Below are 18,472 nucleotides of genomic sequence, written 5' to 3' on the forward strand. Positions count from 1 at the left end.
ATGCATGTTAATAGTGTTGATAGTTACTGTAGCATGCAGCCAGTACTGCCGGCAGCTGTACTGTAATGTGATATTTGATACAAAGTTTCTTTTGCTTTGTTATTGTACATAAGTAAATAACATGCAGTACCTAATTCTACCTAGGAAGTGCAGTCAAGGCTTGACTGATATATATGAGCAAAGTGGTCATTTTGCAAATGTGAAGCTTGTGCATTCCTGGAAAATCTGATACCACTTCAGTGTTTAATAATATATACAATGCAGTACAATACTTTCTATCAATTCTCATTCAAGTAAAAGAAAAAAAAGTTTTATACCACTGGATAAAATATGCTGTTGAGCAGATGAGTACTGCAGAATGATAGTTTTTGTTATCAAGCTAACACACCTTTATTCTGTGAGTAACAGTTAAGGTTTAGACATCTTGATCAGGCATACTCTCTAAGTGAATACATCCAGATTTAAAATGAAAATACAGAACAAAACTGGAACACGTTATGACATATGTGTGCAGATGTGAGCACAGTTATTGTTTCCATTACCTGATGTGTTGTTAAGATAATCAATCACCTGTGTCAGAAATGTTATGTTTAATGTCTACATGGAGATAATGGTTCGGTTTGGCTTTGATCCTATCATCATCTTCCCATAGAAGCAGGGTCAGCAGAAAACCACTGCTGGGACACATCTGATGACCACAGTCTAAGAAAATCTTTCCTTTTTCACTCAGACAAGTCCTCCTAAGGGGTTGTGAGGAAGAAGATATACAAGAGAACTAGCTAGACTCACCCAAAGTGTCTCCCATTTCACATATAGACCTTGAAATAAATGATTTCTGAATATCCGTCCTCATTCCCCATGAAGAGATCTTGCAAGAGGCTTTTTGATCCACCCCACCATCTACCTGCATGGTTCCTGCTGTAGATCAGATGGTTTGCTGGAAAGCTTATCAAGAACGAGATGTGGTGAAAAACATTCCTATGGGACCAGACAAGATTCTGTAGCCTCCCAAGCATTGTGAATACTGAACTAAGGCTCATTTGGATGATTCAGTTATGGTGACTCTTCTTCTTTCGGCTGTTCCAGTTAGGGTTCGCCACAGTGGATCATCTGATTCATGATTCAGTTATGGTGACTGCTTCCCTTAAAAACAGCCTTCTGAGTAGAGTCCTATTATCATCTTCCAGCAGTTGTCCTATCACCGCCTTTGCATAGAGGCATGGAATTCTAGATATTCCTCCTCATTCTCCACTGAAAAGGAGACCTTGCAGGAGGCTTTCTGATCCAACCCAGGCAGGATTCTGCAGCCTCTAAAGACTGTGAATACTTGTCCAAGGATACTTTGGACAATTCAGTTATGATGGCTGCTTCCCTTAGAAAAGAGTCTTCTGAAGAGAGTCCTGCAGTTCACCTCCCTGACAAGGAATTTAGGACTTTGAACCAATCTGGGAAGCGTGTATACAGGTCAGGCACATTCTTGTCAGGGAATTGAATTACCTGACACCAATGAAAAGGTTTCAGCACAGTTTGTCTAAAAAAGTGGAACAAATGCTGAAAGTTTTACCACAGAGAACTTACAGAGGAAACTGTCTTGTGAGGTAGCTGTCTTGACAAATGTGATTAACCTCTCCATGAGGACACTTCATAATGCCTTGATGAAGTTGGTTGGATGGTTGTTGGGTCAAGCATCACTGTACATCATCATCACACTTAGTTCAAACATTTCAAGTCTTTTTTCGTAAACACCCCTTATAGAAGTTCATCTTTGTTTGGACCTGAAGATAAAGAAAATATCTAAACAATTGAGTAGGACGGAAAGATACTCACTGCTATTGGAGTTACGTTTTCTTCTCCTCAAAGGGCCTATGCATGTAGCCAGAGTCATGAAAGGAACCTATAGTTTTTGAAGACACAACTACCTTTTGGGTAGTGGTCTTACAGAAAACAGAGCAGATGTGGGAGTTTCCAAAACTGATGCCAGTTTAGAGGCAGAAGCAGCCTGCAAAACCAGGGATTCCACAACAATCAGTGGAAGGGCATCCACAGAATTCCAGAAATCATGCTCAGCCATTCCCCTTTGAAAACTGTTTCCAATTGGGTCATTCTCTACCTTCCTGTATGGCAATACACCATACAGGACAAGGTGATATGGGACATAGTATTCAATGGCTACAATGTATACTTTATATCCCCCATTAAAGCCATCATATTTTATACCAGATGTTCCATTCCATCAAAGACAAGCTGTAAACTCGAAGGTAATAAATTTTCTTGTCCGAGGAGCCATCAAGAAGGTCCTTCAAGATCAGGGAGGAGCTAGAGCTTATTCTGGATTCCTTTTTACCCAAGAAGATAAAGGACCTCAGGTCCATATTAGATTTAAGCAGCCTGAATCAATAATTAAGAGAAATAGTGTTCTGGGTGGTCACAATGCAGTTTGATGACTGGATGTGCTGCTGAGATCTCCAGGATACCAGTTTGTACATCAAAATAGCCAAGGAGTCCATAGGATTTGTGTGCTTCATGGTAGAAGAAAGTAGTTGTCACTTCTGATCTTTCCCATTTTTCTCAGCTCAGCTGACTTCCAGAGTGCTCACTAAATGCACTGTGGTAGCTGCTACTCTTTTCAGGCTGAAGGACGTTTGTGTTTTACCTTATCTGGATGATTGACTCCTCACAGCTATCAAAAGGGAATTATTGATCAGGGAAAAGAATGAGTTATTCTGTTCATAACCTGGAGGATTTCAGAGATGAACCACAGAGTTCAGTAGGAGCCATCCCTAAGCACATACATTGTGTGATCATTAACTCTTCACAAGAATCAATGTAATAACTCTGCTATTGGACAGAGTGGCCAGAATTCACACTGCCATTCACAATTTTTTTGACATCTCCCAAAACAACAGTAGCTCATTGCCTCAAGGTGTTTGGTATAATGTTGGATCCAGTTCTTGTACCTCCATTTCAAGGTGTAGAATGAATGTACATTACTGGACTCTCATGGTAAACTGAATTCTGATCCTATATCCTTTACTATCCAGTTATCAAAGATTTGTCACTAGCATCCCCATTCTTGGCTTCAGCAGAGGAGTCATTTGCAAAGCTGTCCATTTATATTACCCTCTCCCAGTGTGTATGTCACTATGCACGTATCTGCCCTGAGATGCAAGGGTCATTGTTTGGGGTAGTAGGTCAAAGGGATATGCGGTCATTACAGGTGCCCTGGAGATGATGGTATTCCACTCAATATCACAGGCTCTATAGCAGGGGTTTCCAACCTTTTCGCTTGCTGAGGCCGCTTTGGGTGGACAGAAATTGTCTTGGGGCCGCATATAAAATATATCACAGTTACCTGTTTTGCTGTCAGAGGCAACCAAAGTCAACCTCCTGGCTGTACTGTAGGTGCATTTCAACAATGAATAAATGTAATAAATGCCTAATATTTGCCCTAAAATTCAAATTCTCATTCTAATCTAATTCTAATTCTTAATCAAACAGTTAACTCTAACATTTTAGTTTATTTGTAAAAAAAAAAAAAAATTTAATTAACAGGTACAGAACCCTTCCATTTGTATGAGATCATACCTCTTGATTTTGCTGGTTTCTTAAAGATGTCCATGACATGTTTACTATCATGTTCTTAATGTCCATATGCCATCCAAGGTGCTGATGTATTATTCTGTTTCCAATTCCATGTCAGTAGGAATGTCATCACTACTGGGATAATGAACCTTTGCTTTTCATCTCTGTGTAGCATCGATAAAGTGCCAAATACTCTGTGGATGACGCTGTTGCCACATTTCTTGCTGTTGTACTGCTATTTGGTGTGGCTGGTCTGAAGATAAAAGAAGGTTTATCAGCAGTGATGCACAGCTTTCAGGAAGGATGACACCTACAATTCTTTGTCCTTCAGTACTCCAAATAAATAATTTCACTTTGTAGATGGTCCCCACAGTTTTCTATTTGTCATCTTAAATGGTATTATCAAACTGAGCACTCCTTTTGAAATGCACATTACATAATATCTTTGGAATCTGTCCCTGAAATTATGCAAGACATAACAGAAGACAGGGTACAATAATCCATTTAAGTATCTTATTAACATGCTAGAATTGTTCCTAATTGATGGACCATGCAAAATAGCCCATTAGTTACCACAGTTTGCTTTGCTGGAGATCATGTAGCAAATCTTGCAGCCCAGACTATATCTTTAAAGTCATATATATATATATATATATATATATATATATATATATATATATATATATATATATAGTTCCCATTCAGAAGCCTGAAACATCATAAGCCTGAAAATCAAAATCCTGAAACCAAAAGCCTGAAAATTCAGAATCCTGAAAACTCAAAATCCTGAAAGCCCAAAATCCTGAAAGACCAAAATCCTGAAACTCAAAATCCTGAAAACACAAATAATGCTAATATGTCACTATAAAGACACTAATATCTACCAACTGATCCTGACCCTAACCCTAACCCTAAGGTCCGTCACTATCGCACACTCACCTGACCCGCGCCCTAAACCTAACTCACTTAAACCGCCTAACCCCAATATTTGTCACTATTGCATATATGCCTAACCTGCGCCCTAACCCTAACTCACTTAAACCGCCCCTAACCCTAAAATAAAACCAACCGCACACTTACCTGACCCCAACGCATGACCTAACACCACAGGGCTAACAATAGCAAAGCCACAATGACATCAGTATGTCTATTTTGTGTTTTCAGGATTTTGAGTTTCAGGATTTTGGTCTTTCAGGATTTTGGTCTTTCAGGATTTTGAGTTTTCAGGATTCTGAATTTTCAGGCTTTTGGTTTCAGGATTTTGATTTTCAGGCTTATGATGTTTCAGGCTTCTGAATGGGAACTATATATATATATATATATATATATATATATATATATATATATACATACACACAATCATGCTGCTAAACCTTTGAAATGTGTATTTAACAATGTATGTCTTTAACAGTTTATAAATAAGGGCCTCTTGAAAAACACTGAAGTGCTACAAGTAAATATGTAAAATAAAACTTTCCGTCAATGGGCAACTAGGAATGAAACAGAACTGCAATCTACTAGACATAATACTGCCCTCTACACTAGAAGGTAAGAGACATTTAAAAATAAACATTTGTCACTTGTGATATCAGGCAAATAGGACATATTTTCAAGGATGCTTCAAACAAGTCCAATGTATTGTGAAAAAAAATACAATTTTCTGTGGCAAACTGAGTAATTAAGATAGAACATTCAAGATGATTACATCTGGCACTGTCAAGTAATCCCCAGCAAAAGTTTCTGCTTTTTGTCACTCTGCAGCAGTGATAAAGTGCCAAATATTCTGTGGATGAAGCTGTTGCCACATTTGTTGCTGTTGCACTGCTATTTGGTGAGGCTGGTCTGAAGATGAAGGAAGGTTTGTCAGTTGTAATGCACAGCTTACAGGAATGATGAGAACTACAATTATTTGTCCATCGCGACTTCTTAAAAAAATTAACAATTTCTATTTTTGCGTTTATTCCACTGACTAACAGATGGTAGAACACATTCAACTTTGGTTCACCCACTTAGTACAGAACCACAAAGAACATGATAATATGCAACAACACACTCCAATTTCACAAGGTAATTTCACACCTGCTTTTTTGCAGGTGCATCTCCAGTATACATGAATGCACATTTCAGCTGACAGCTTATACAGATCCACCCAATGAGGCATAGCATCATCAGATGACTTGAGCATATCCACCCAATGAGGCATAGCATCATCAGATGACTTGTGCATATCCACCCAATGAGGCATAGCATCATCAGATGACTTGTGCATATCCACCCAATGAGGCATAGCATCATCAGATGACTTGTGCGTATCCACCCAATGAGGCATAGCATCATCAGATGACTTGTGCATATCCACCCAATGAGGCATAGCATCATCAGATGACTTGTGCATATCCACCCAATGAGGCATAGCATCATCAGATGACTTGTGCGTATCCACCCAATAAGGCATAGCATCATCAGATGACTTGTGCATATCCACCCAATGAGGCATAGCATCATCAGATAACTTGTGCATATCCATCCAATGAGGCATAGCATCATCAGATAACTTGTGCGTATCCACCCAATAAGGCATAGCATCATCAGATGACTTGTGCATATCCACCCAGTGAGGCATAGCATCATCAGATGACATCTTTTTGTACTTCTGCCTTAGCTCACTATATGTCTCCAATTTGCGTTGTTTCCCAAAGTTTGCTGAAAATTTGAAAGGAGTCTTCCAGTGTTTGTTACTTTTCAGAAATTTCAACAAATAACTGACTTTATTAGTAGTGGCATTGTTTGACTGCGGTGGTGGTGCTGCGGTAGCATTGTCGCCTCACAGTAAGACGTTGTCCTGTTTGATTCTCAGCTAGAGCGTCTTCTGTGTGGAGACATGTGTGAATGGGCATTCCTTCGTTGAAGGTTGTGCGTCAGGGCCGGCAACTCAGCACGTAAAAATCTACTGCCAATCATTAGCAGATCGGAGTTCCGCTGTGGCAACCCCTAACAGGGAAAAGCCGAAAGACACAACATTAGTAGTGGCATTGTTTATTCATGAAACATGTTCACAAGGGTGCAGCCAGGCACAGACCTTTGCAGAATTCAAACGTATTGGTCCTAGTTCTTATTATACTTTTGTAAAGTGTCCATATCAGGAGGTTCAGGCTGTCAAATCAAGATTGTTCTTTTATGTAATAAACCAACATCAGAGAGGCTAGTTCTTCAGTAATACTGAAATCGTTGTCAACACCTCGAATAAATATGGCAAGTTGTGGCGTATCTGAAATATCAGTGCTGTCATCCAAAGCTGTGGAGTAAAACTTGAAAGTTGCACACCGAGATTCCAAAGTATTTTCAATATATTTGGCTATATCTTCCACACACCTTGTGATTGTCTGGTGTGATAGACTTATTTTAGAAAAATCTGATATTTTTCAGGACAAATTATGTCTGCTACACTTTCAAGGCATCCTTTAATAAATTCACCCATCAGCAAATGGCTTGGATTTTTTAGAAATTAAATTTGCTACAACATAACTTGCCTTCACTAAGGAATCCGGTTGAGTAGCTGATTTTTGAAACAGCTGTTGTTGGAATATTTTTTTTTAACTCTAATATTTTTTGTCTACGGCACACTCCTTGCAATTCACTTAATTTGGGGTGCATTTGAATATAATGCCTTTTCAAACTGTAGTCCTTGAAAACGGATACCACTTTTCTGCTTAGTAAGCAATGTGCTTTATTATTTGATTCAACAAAGAAATAGTCGTCAGTCCATTTCTTTTGAAACAGTCTCCTTTCATCCGCTAATTTTCTTTTAGTACCACTTTTATTTTGGCATGATGCAGAAGGCATGCTGAAAAGTAAAAAAAAATGAGTAACTAGTATTAACTACTAGTACTTTATCCCTAGTTATATTCATTATTTTTATAACAATGGCTAACAGTTTACATTAAAAAATAAGGAAATAAAAACTAAAACTAGCCATAGTTGTAGTATATGTTAATGGTGCTGGAGGAAGCATTTTACATCCACAACGTAACACAAAAATATACAGCCAGGAGAGACACAGGTGGAATTCATGAAATTCAGATGGACTGCGACAAAGCTATGAACATGTATGGTTAACATGTAAGCAAGTTTCTTACTGGTACTAGGATGGTAGCTTTCAATAACCTAATCACAGCCCTACCATCAAGTTAAACATTGTTTACTGTGCATGCTACCCAAGGAAACTCATTCAATTGCAAAGACAAAACTGGCATGCATTAGGACTGTCATTTTAGTTCTTCACTACAGCACTACCAATTCTCACTGGGAAAACCACTCCAGCAGTTCAAGTATGTAAAATATCAACATTAGCAGTCCTACAATACTATAATCCACAAAAATAACCCAACAAATTTGCAATAAAGTAAAGAACTCACATTACTGACTCAATAAAACAATTCTGAATAAGCTACAAGAAGGCCTCACCCAAACAAATGACTGGTGCCAGAAACATGGCCTCAAGCTAAATGCCAAAAAATGCATCATCCCCTTTGGGTATGTTTTAACTACCTGTGCAGTTGTACCTTTTTTTTTTTTTTTTTTTTTTTTACATTTAAGTCAGGTCGTGGAAGAATTGCATTGAGTATAATTGCTTTGCATGCTACTAAAGTAAAAAAAAAATCTGCAGAAAAATAAAGGTTTCCATTGTCCAATTAGCAGCTAGAGCTAGACTGAACCATTTCAAATTATTCTGCATTTGACAGCAGACAGATGTTTACTGTATTTATATGAGACTGCCCTGCAATGTTGTTAAAATATTTCCTGTGATTCTGAACTCTGTTGTCCCTGTGCTGAGTTATTGAGTATTGTCTTGTTCTTTTAGTGTTTATTATTAAATATTTAACCTTTAATTGTGGATAGTTTGTTAGAGATATTTAAGCTCAGAGTACTTGCATATTTATTTGGTGACACTGTATAGCCCACTCCAATAGCCTTGTTGTTGGTCACATTTTTCATTTGGATAATAGTAACATTGCACAGTAAGACTGGTCACCCTTTGGGAAGGGCCTTCTAGTAGCTGATAAGTAATAGTTAAATAGCTGTTGGTGGCAGGTGGCACTACCTTATAGTCTGGGCAGACGGGGCAATCGCTAGTGAACCTGTGCCAGCCTTCCCCAGGAGTGTCTGTGTGTTTGTATATAAATCAGATCTCAGAGTGTGTGTGTGTGTGTGTGTGTGTGTGTGTGTGTGTGTGTGTGTGTGTGTGTGTGTGTGTGTGTGTGTCATTGTTCTTTTACAGTTTGCCAAATTCATCACAAAACACAGAATTTTATAATTTGGCTTCTCTGCAAACTACCTCACACCAACCCTGTGAAATTTCAAATGCTCTTTTACAGTCCTGCATTAGAAAATTATATTTACAATACCACTCAATCCTTCAATAACTTTTACAGTTTAACTCTCTGGAACAACTCATACTAAAACAAAAATATGCCTCTATCTAACAGGTTATTAAAATTAAAAAAATAACAGCAGGATTTTATATAAAAGAGTCTTGACAAAGTTCATTGCTCTCTCACATGGGCTAACCAAACGAAGTCCGATGAATCTGTTGTAAGTGCCAAAGAATCAGGCTCCACCTTAATGGGTACCCCAAATTCAAACAGATCTGCTCAATCTACTAAACTAGTTAATTTCTGATACAGGGCAGAATAGGAATACTGGTATGTAGAGAATGTGCGCGCTGGTACTACCTGTGTGTGAGATACCACTGTGGTTTCAGATATACGATCAGTATGCAGGAGGCCATGAACCCTGGGCTAGACTCTGAGGAATATCCAATGAGAAATACTGTAGCAGTTGCCAGTCCTGTTGAAATATTGTGTTACTAACAGCATCTAATCTAAGAGAAGCTCCCAGGATAGTGATTTGCCTTGCAGCTACAATGGATACCTTTGGAGGTTCATGGACAGTTCTGTATCTTGGAAGCAGGCCATAGTGGATTTTAGAGCCCTCTCTCTGCTGTAGGGAAGGGCATGGATGAGACAAATGTCCAAGTAAAGATACATGTGAACACCGTTTGTCCTTAAAAAAGCAGTAATTGCAACAAAGAGGTAGATAGACTGAAGGACAAGGGTGTAAATTGGTAGTGTAAGCCCCTTATCTTTAATGTTAGAAATGGCCCGTCTCCCCCCCCCCCCTCTCTCTCTACGTATATTTAGATGGGCATCCTTGAGATGTGACATTACAATAAGTGCTTGCAGAAGGATTGGGAGCATTAAATTCTGTAGTGAAAGCATCCTGAATTTTTGGACCACCAAAAACTTGTTTAATCTTGAAAGATCTAGGATGGGTCTCTATGACCTTTCTTTTCTTGGGAATAAGAAAAGCACTGAATTGAATCCTGTTCCTTTTTCTTTTTCCAGCACAATCTCTTAGCACAATGCTTACAAATTGCTACTCCTTGTGTTTGCACATTACTCAACTTAGAACAAACAATTTTTTGTAACAAACTTTGACTAGACAAAGCTGTCTCATTAAAGTAGTCTACTCCCAATTCCTGTGGAATTACCATGAATAGACATCTGAAGCTACAAGGGAATAAAGGGGGATCAGTAATATCTGAATGGAATGTAGAGGATCAGTAATATCTGAATGGAATGTAGAGGGATCAGTAATATCTGAATGGAATGTAGAGGGATCAGTAATATCTTTATATGCCTTTGGAATACTGGGCTTCTTCACCCTTAAAACAAATCAAACAAAGGGACTGGAAAACCATTATCCAAGCAAAGATTTTGTACCCAAACATCCATTGTTGCATAAGCAATACTGACTTTATCCCTAGAAACAGGGTAGTAAAAATTTACTTCATACAAATAATCCAACATCTTCCTTGAGTAGTCAAATTACTCATAAGTATCGCACTTCCACCCTTGTCAAGTTTCATTACTATTGTAGATCAATCATTTTTCATTTCCAGTAACAATTTTGCCCCACAGTAAAAAGATTGTAGAAGTTAGACCTTACTCCATGGGCTGTCATACCCACTAGGTTTTTTTTACAAAGCTTTTCATATAAAGCTAGGGGGTGCCAAAGGCAGATTAAATTAAATGCATTCACTGAGCCTGCCACTGATGAAATGAATTTCATCCTTCAAAATATATCCCCAGATTTAGCTTCCTTTAATCTAAATTCCACTAAAACATCTACTTGGTTTAACCTAGTGGTTGGAACAAAGGTGAAGCCGTTTTGAAATAATTTGCCAAACACTGGAGAAATCTGAAAATGACTATAGCTGAAAATGTTGTAACCATTAATATCTACAACAGTATCTGCATGAACATTCCAATCTATCTGGTTTGACTCTCCCACTCCCTCGATGCCCCTTGTTGCATGTAGACATCCGATTGAGATGAAGTTGTGCAGGACAAGGTACTGAATTCAATCCTCCCTGTCACCTCTTGGTGTTCTGTGAGGAGGTTGGCAAAACTTAGAAAAAGTCCTCTTCATTCTGTCTGTTGTCAACACCTTCCTAACAATTCAGTTCTCTTGTTTGTTGCTAATGGCGTGGTATCAAAAGTGAATCCAGCAGACAGAGGTGAATAAACAATTTTATTATTATAATCCCTTTCATCATATTATAATTTTTTTCTTATGCTTCCTCACCAATTCATAATAAATGTTAACGTTTCACAATACATGTTAATGCAAAAACCTGCAGACACTCTTCCTCATAACAAGTTTTTAATCTCTACATGTACCTTTTTCAGTTCTCTGTCATTTACCCTCAATAGGATGGCCACACACTCCATCTTAACCCTGTCAAACAAATCCAGCAAGTTATTGCACAACACAGTCCCTGCCTTTAACCCATTTACATAGCCTAAGCTCCTTCAGGACTCAATGTGCATTTACACAATTTTTAAAAAACAAAAAGTCTACTTGCAAACCGAGATATATTTTCAAAAGCTTCTTCAGCCTACTAATTTTCATTTTCAAAGTATCAATGCTCCTTGCACTAAAAGTCTTGGTGACATGTAAATCAAAATATTTCTTCAACCAATCTAGCAAATCAAGTTTTGTACCAGCATCTTCAGAGTTGCTAAAATTAGAAATGCATGATGCCAAAGGATGGTTAGAACCAGCTGTCACTTGTTTGTAACTCTGTAACTCAGTCAACTCCTCTAGAAAGACCCTCTCACATTTGGGCTTCTTAGTTCATTTCTCCTCCACCACATATAATGCTATTAAGTATAGCATCACATTTTTGTGCCAACTGTGTTAATAATAGCATCACCCATATTGTTAAATCATTGGATATAAGTACAGATTCAGGCAAGAGTCCACATTACTTTCAATAGTAGCACATAAATCTTGTAATGATGTGCCCAGTAGGAACAATATATAAAAAGTAAAAACCAAACACTTACATGCAAAGTTTTCAGATTTATATTTATATGTAAAGGTTTTACATAAGGTATACGCATGCTGAGTAAGCTTGTAAAATTAAATGCATAAGCTATATTAGCTTTATCAGCCAGAGAAAATTATATTATCTATGTCATGATCGAGTTCCATACTTAACAGAAATAAAACTGCTTAAGCTTAATAACAATTGTGACAACTGTGCAGGTCAGCATTTTTTTTTCTTTTACACTGGTACAGAGTGTAGATATTTGGTTCTTAAACCTATGCAAATCTTAACGTTTAGCCCTTGATGTCTATTTTATAAATAGCATTTACTAAAACGATAAATTAAGTGAAGAAACCAAAGCTCAGAAGCAAGTGAATTAAATAATACCACTCCAACTATGAACAGCTTTGTATGCATCCAAACTCAGTATCTACAATGCCCCTGTCCAGTCCCATACCACAGAGGGATAACGCTCTTACTGTGCCCCAGACAAATCCTTGTTCCACTAGCAGCTTGGGTGTTAGAGGGACCAGATAATGAGTTTGGGAGTAAAAGGCCAATGCCATCTCACTCAACCTAGGTTTATTGCAATAACAACACTAAGAGGTTGAAAGGTTCAGGGCTGCAGTTGTCTACAACTTTGCTGGGAGGTTACGCTTGGCCAGAAGTGAGCACATACCTACCAGCAGAAGCAATTATGGAGCTTGCAAGGTACCATGGGATAGCGGGGTAGGGGGGTAGGGCACATTCACCAGCAGCAGTATGATGCTGTACCAGTGCCCTCACTCTCCTTACCAGCCCCAGGGTTGAGGCCAGAGGAGGCTAATGTGGGTCCTTTAATCCCAGTGCAGGAGGAGAGAATCTGGTAACTGATGGTCAACTGAAGGGAGAAGGAGCAAAGAAAAATATCTGTGATTATGACTGCTGGTGGACAGCTTTAACATTCGAGTCTTCAAAATGTTATTGAAAATCTGTTTTTCTCACAAAGATCCACAATGCTTATCAAATAACTGAAGTTTGTCTTTTGCCATTGACTTACCTATAACTGCCATAAACAATCTGTAACCTTGATTTACAGGGACAACGATTTTTTTTTCTGTAACTGAAAAAGTCGTATTATATTCATGTTCCCTCAGAACCCATTTTTTCCAGTTTTTTGGAATGATTTCATTTTTTTTTACTGGCTCCTCAGAACCTAAACTTTCATCCTAGGTTCCTTTTGTCTCACTGAAATCCTTTAACCAAGATCATAAGACTAGTTTACAGTGAAGTAGTCAATGTCACTAAAAGTAGTGCAATAATCATTTTTCTTCATGTGCTTCCTGTCCAGACATAATTTTGCAGAAAAGGCCACTTTCCTGTATACATTGCCAGCTCAAATTATGCATTTGTAGCACATGGTTTGGCAGGCTGTACAGGAGAATTATTTTTACACTACTTACGATGCTGCGGTGGTGGTGCTTCGGTAGCGTTGTCACCTCACAGTAAGACGTTGTCCTCTTCGATTCTCAGCTAAAGCGTCTTCTGTGTGGAGACATGCAGGAATGGGTGTACCTTTGTTGAAGGTTGTGCGTCAGGGCTGGCAACTCGGTACCTAAAAATCTACTGCCAATCATTTGCGGACCGGAGTTTCGCTGTGGCAACCCCTAACCGGGAAAAGCCGAAAGATACAACAACAACAACTGTGCATGGCATCTGTTTGCCATCATGGTTACTTGACTGCAAACTGAATTCCAGGTAAAGGATGTCAGCAAAGCAAAACAAAAAAAGTGAAAGCAAGGGTCAGACTCTTTAAATCACAGACTGTCCACCAGTTATACCACTTTAACCTTGTGTACCTCAAATGTTTGATCATAAGAGCAAATGGAGGTCACTTTCATCTACAGACTGCTACTATACATACAAGTTATACCTACTTAAGTATGCATTCCACAGATGACTGCTTTTGATCACATAAAATAAATATATACGAGTGGCCACAGTAATACATTTTTCACTGGTTTTACACAAACACACAACAATTCTGAAAGCCCAATCAATGGCCAGCTCATCTACCCATTTAGAAAAAATTCTGCATATATTCAACTAGCTATATGTGTTCAGTTGCTAAAAACTATCACTGTGGTCTAGATATTAATCTGCTGCAGTTGTATGTACATTATAGAGATAACTAGAAATTGAAGTAAGGCCTATCGTTTTAACAGAAGTTCCAACACCTCTCCATACTCTATATACAACAGACCACAGGCCTACATTTGACATCTGCAACACTTACCATATTTTCGGTCTACCACATACAAGGCAAGTCTTTCCAACAGAGTAATCATCTCTTTCATCATTTCTCCAAAATCTTTCCAAGCTGTGCCTGAGATTGGGTAAACACTAGACTATAGCTTACCTGTTTTCAGTGCATCTTTGGCATGATGGACAAACCCTTCTAATTCTTCAACTCTTCTTTGGTGCGAATGCACAGATTCCTATATCTGTATGAAAAAACTAATGGAAGGGTGCTTTTGGCACATACGCACACCGGTTAAAGGTCGTGGGCGCAAACAAAATGGAAAAAAAGTTGAATTTGGACTTGAGGGTCGCAGGCTACATGGAAGAGCTCTGAGGGCTGTATGCAGCCTGCGGGCATTGGGTTGGAGACATTTGCCCTATAGGATCCCTCCTCCACTTTCTTGGGGTGTGATTGCCTTCTGTTCTGGAGATTACCAAAGGACCTATTAGCATATCTTTGTTACATATGTAAAAGGTAGCACAAGCTGTAACTAAACTGGAAACCCCAATACTACAAGGCAGCAGTACTACTACAGTGTCGCTTCACGTAACAAAACATGAACAAATACTTAAATATATGAATACACAGATATAAAATACACTTTTCAAATAAGTGGAATGCACCAAAGGATTAATTAGGAGCTGAGTAATCGTGACCGTTGATAAATATGTTTGTGTTAATGGTACAGCGCCACTCTACAATTCTTTCTTTTGAGTTACTAAACATGATATTTTAAGTGATGCAAATCTTTTACTAGACAGTACAAAATAGATCTGGTCAGCTAATCTATCATTTATGTCAATCACCATTATGGTAAAGGCAGCTTTAACGATATATTACTCCTTTAAAAAGTCAGCATGTTACATGACATAAATGAACAGAATTCACAGGTCCCCCAAATAGATTTTCTCATGCCTGCTGTCACTTAAAAAATGGCAAAAATTCACTGTGAAAAAAAATATTACCATACTGCCAGTCACAAATATTTTGGTCTCTCATATTACTGTATATGCACTGTGCATGTCAAAAATATGTAGAAGAGATGTATATTTTTGGTATAAAGAAATTACGGCATGACAAAGTGTGATCAAATAATATTATTTAAAAAAAAATGAAAGTCATTAATGCGCTAATAAAGATAGAATTTGCACAATCTCTATGATTCTACTGTTGAACTTCTCTGTGATAGATTAGCTGAACATTTCTTTTAGCATTCTTTATGAACTGTTGTCTACATACACATCATAGCATTTCAGGTCACTTTTTATCAAGGTATGTGATTTTACCTTATGTCTATAACCAGACCAATGACTACATTCACATATGCAAACACAGTGCTATACCTCTTACTTGTCCCTTAGAGAATGGGAGATCCCTAGATCGTATCCTGATTGTAGAATGGACATTCTCCAGCAGGGTGTTAATATACAAGTAATACCCTCTGAAAAACGAGTCTGCCACTTCACAGAAGCATATCAAGTTGTTGTGGAGCTCAGACTAGAAAAACCTAATGGCTGCCATTATTTTACACTTGTTAAGCAGCACTTCTAATATTTAGTGAGTGCAAAATGTAAAAAAAAAGAAAATTAAAAAGTGTAAAACTCTGACATCTCAGCCAACGCCTTCAAGGAGACTTCTTGAAGGATTTGGCCGAGATGTCAGAGTTTTATTAAATCTGTTTGGAACATTGGTGGTCGTCTTGTTTGCTACAAGGCATCAGTTTTGTTCATTGTTGCAGTTGAAAATTAGAAAGTGTTCTTGTTTTTAATGTCTGTATGTGTGTAATTGTATGCATGCATGTGAGTGAAAGCGAGATCAATCAAGCAATTATTTTACACTCTTTAAGCAGTGCTTTTGATGTTTAGCGAGTGTAAAAAAAATAAACAAAAAAGTGTATGTGTGTCTATGTATGTATACAAGTGTACTTGTTTCTGTCTGCATGTGTGAGTGAATGTGTGGATGAAAGCAGAAGAGCCTATGTGTGTGTGTGTGTGTGTGTGTGTGTGTGTGTGTATGAGAGAGAGAGTGAGCAGTGAGATTGATCAAGTCATTATTTAACACTCGCAGCACTTTTACTGGTTAGCGAGTGTAAAGTAAAAGAGAAAAGAAACTTAAAATAAGTTGTGTGCATGTATGTCTGTGAGTGAGAGTGTATGCATGTATGAAAGCAGAAGAGGCTGTTTGTGTGTGTGTGTGTGTATGTGTGTGTGTGTGTGTGCGTGCGTGCGTGCGTGTGTGTGTGTGTGTGTGTGTGTGTGTGTGTGTGTGTGTGTGTGTGTGTGTGAGAGAGTGAGACTGATCTCTAGCAGCAGCAGCTGTTAAGAGGCCTGCAAACCTCTTGACCTCTTACCTAAATATATCTGGATAAAGCATAAAATAAACAAGGGATAAAGGCTCACAATAACAATATATTTTTACATGATCCTGTTATAAAATCACAATATTACTTCAACATTAGGATTTTTGTCAGCTTCCATTTTCTGAAGCAGATGTGTGTGTGTGTGTGTCTGTGTGTGTGTGTGTGTGTGTGTGTGTGTGTGTGTGTGTGTGTGTGTGTGTGTGTGTGTGTGTGTCTATATCTATATATATATATATATATATATATATATATATATATCTACATATACACACACACATATATATATATATATGTGTGTGTGTGTGTGTGTGTGTGTGTGTGTGTGTGTGTGTGTGTGTGTGTGTGTGTGTGTGTGTGTGTGTGTGTGTGTGTGTGTGTGTGTGTGTGTGTGTGTGTGTGTGTGTGTATGTGTTTGTGTATGTGTGAAACTGCATGAGAGAGAATGAGCCACTCCATTGAATCTGAGAGCCTGGAAAGGGACCTACTCCATAACAGGTAGCCTACATTTTGTATTATGCCAATAGTAGTAAAGAGGTCTACATACTTCTTGACCTTTCAGGTAAAGAAATATGGATAAATAAAAGTAAAGAGAGAACAAAGGCTCAAAAATAGGAACAAATTTTAAATTAAAAAAAATAAATAGGAAAAGATTTATGTTAGAATGAATTTTTTAAACAAAATTAAATGAAAGTCTGAAACTCAAATCTGTGCCATCATTTAGAGATATCAGTCTCTAATAACTGGCAATGATTTAGGAGAAAAGAATCAAAACGAATAAAGTAAATACCTGGATATTGTTAAAAGGTTATATTTTGGATGTAAAATGCTTTCCCTAACACCATTAACATATACTACAAAAAGTTTGAAACATTAGGTGGAGGAAGTATTTTACATCAAAAATTTAGAGAGAACCCATTCTCTAAGCACAGTAATATGAACCAGTGTGTGTGTTAATGTGTAATTAATGCCCTTCCAGGGGGTTTGACAATTACACATTAACACAACCCCTGACAGGAATTGCTGTTGCTTAATTTACAGACCGTCCCTGCTGTATCCTCTTATTGTTTACTGGATGATTATTGCCACAAATTAAAGTTTCATTCTTCTTCTTCCTCTTTCTCTACACATCTTTATTAATATATCAGTTAAGACATAACCACACATACATTTTTATAAAGAAAACAAATCAACTAACATGTTTTCCATTTGAACACATTATACATTATGTGCTTTCTTTTTTATAACAACTGTTTTTTAGTCCATTACATAAATCACTCCAGTTCCTACCTTTCCTTTAAACCTCATGCCTCGTCTTCCTCCAGAACATTATTCTACATGTATTATTCAATTTATTTCTATGTAATTTGCTTCCTCCCTTTTTTAAAGATCCCTCTTCCTGTTAGTTTATCTCTTTAATAAAATACATTTCCATTTTCTAGTAATTACTTTTATGACAGCCAATAGCATTAGACCTATTAATGCCTTATTATGTCTAGGCAATTCATATCCTATGTTCCAACTCAAAAGAAAATCTGGACAGTTGAGAGGTATGACTGCAGGGCTGCATATTTCTATTTATGATTCATGCAACCTCAGAGTTCTCGTGATGGTTTAACTAAGAAGCACATGATGTTAAAGTAATATCAGTTGCTGTAACTGTTTTAAAGCAACTCCCATTCTAGCTATCAGGAGTTTGATTTGCCATTCTGTTCATCATTTGGCATAATACAAAATGTAGGCTACCTGTTGTGGAGTAAGTCCCCTTATAGGTTCTTAGTTTCAGTGGAGTGGCTGGTTCTATCTTGGACCAACAAGTTAAAACAAAAGGAAAAGACTTTTTGTTGATTTGTTGACT

General features: G+C 37.8%; 1 protein-coding gene across 2 annotated transcripts in view; it reads left to right on the forward strand.

The window, feature by feature from the left end:
- The window catches only part of HCN1 (hyperpolarization activated cyclic nucleotide gated potassium channel 1), a 1,641,266-nt gene that overhangs the window by 415,973 nt on the left and 1,206,821 nt on the right, over positions 1 to 18,472 (forward strand). The window lies entirely within an intron of this gene.

The sequence above is a fragment of the Protopterus annectens genome, chromosome 1.part1 (assembly GCF_019279795.1).
Source record: "Protopterus annectens isolate FY-2018-M chromosome 1.part1, PAN1.0, whole genome shotgun sequence".
Lineage (NCBI taxonomy): Eukaryota > Metazoa > Chordata > Ceratodontiformes > Protopteridae > Protopterus > Protopterus annectens.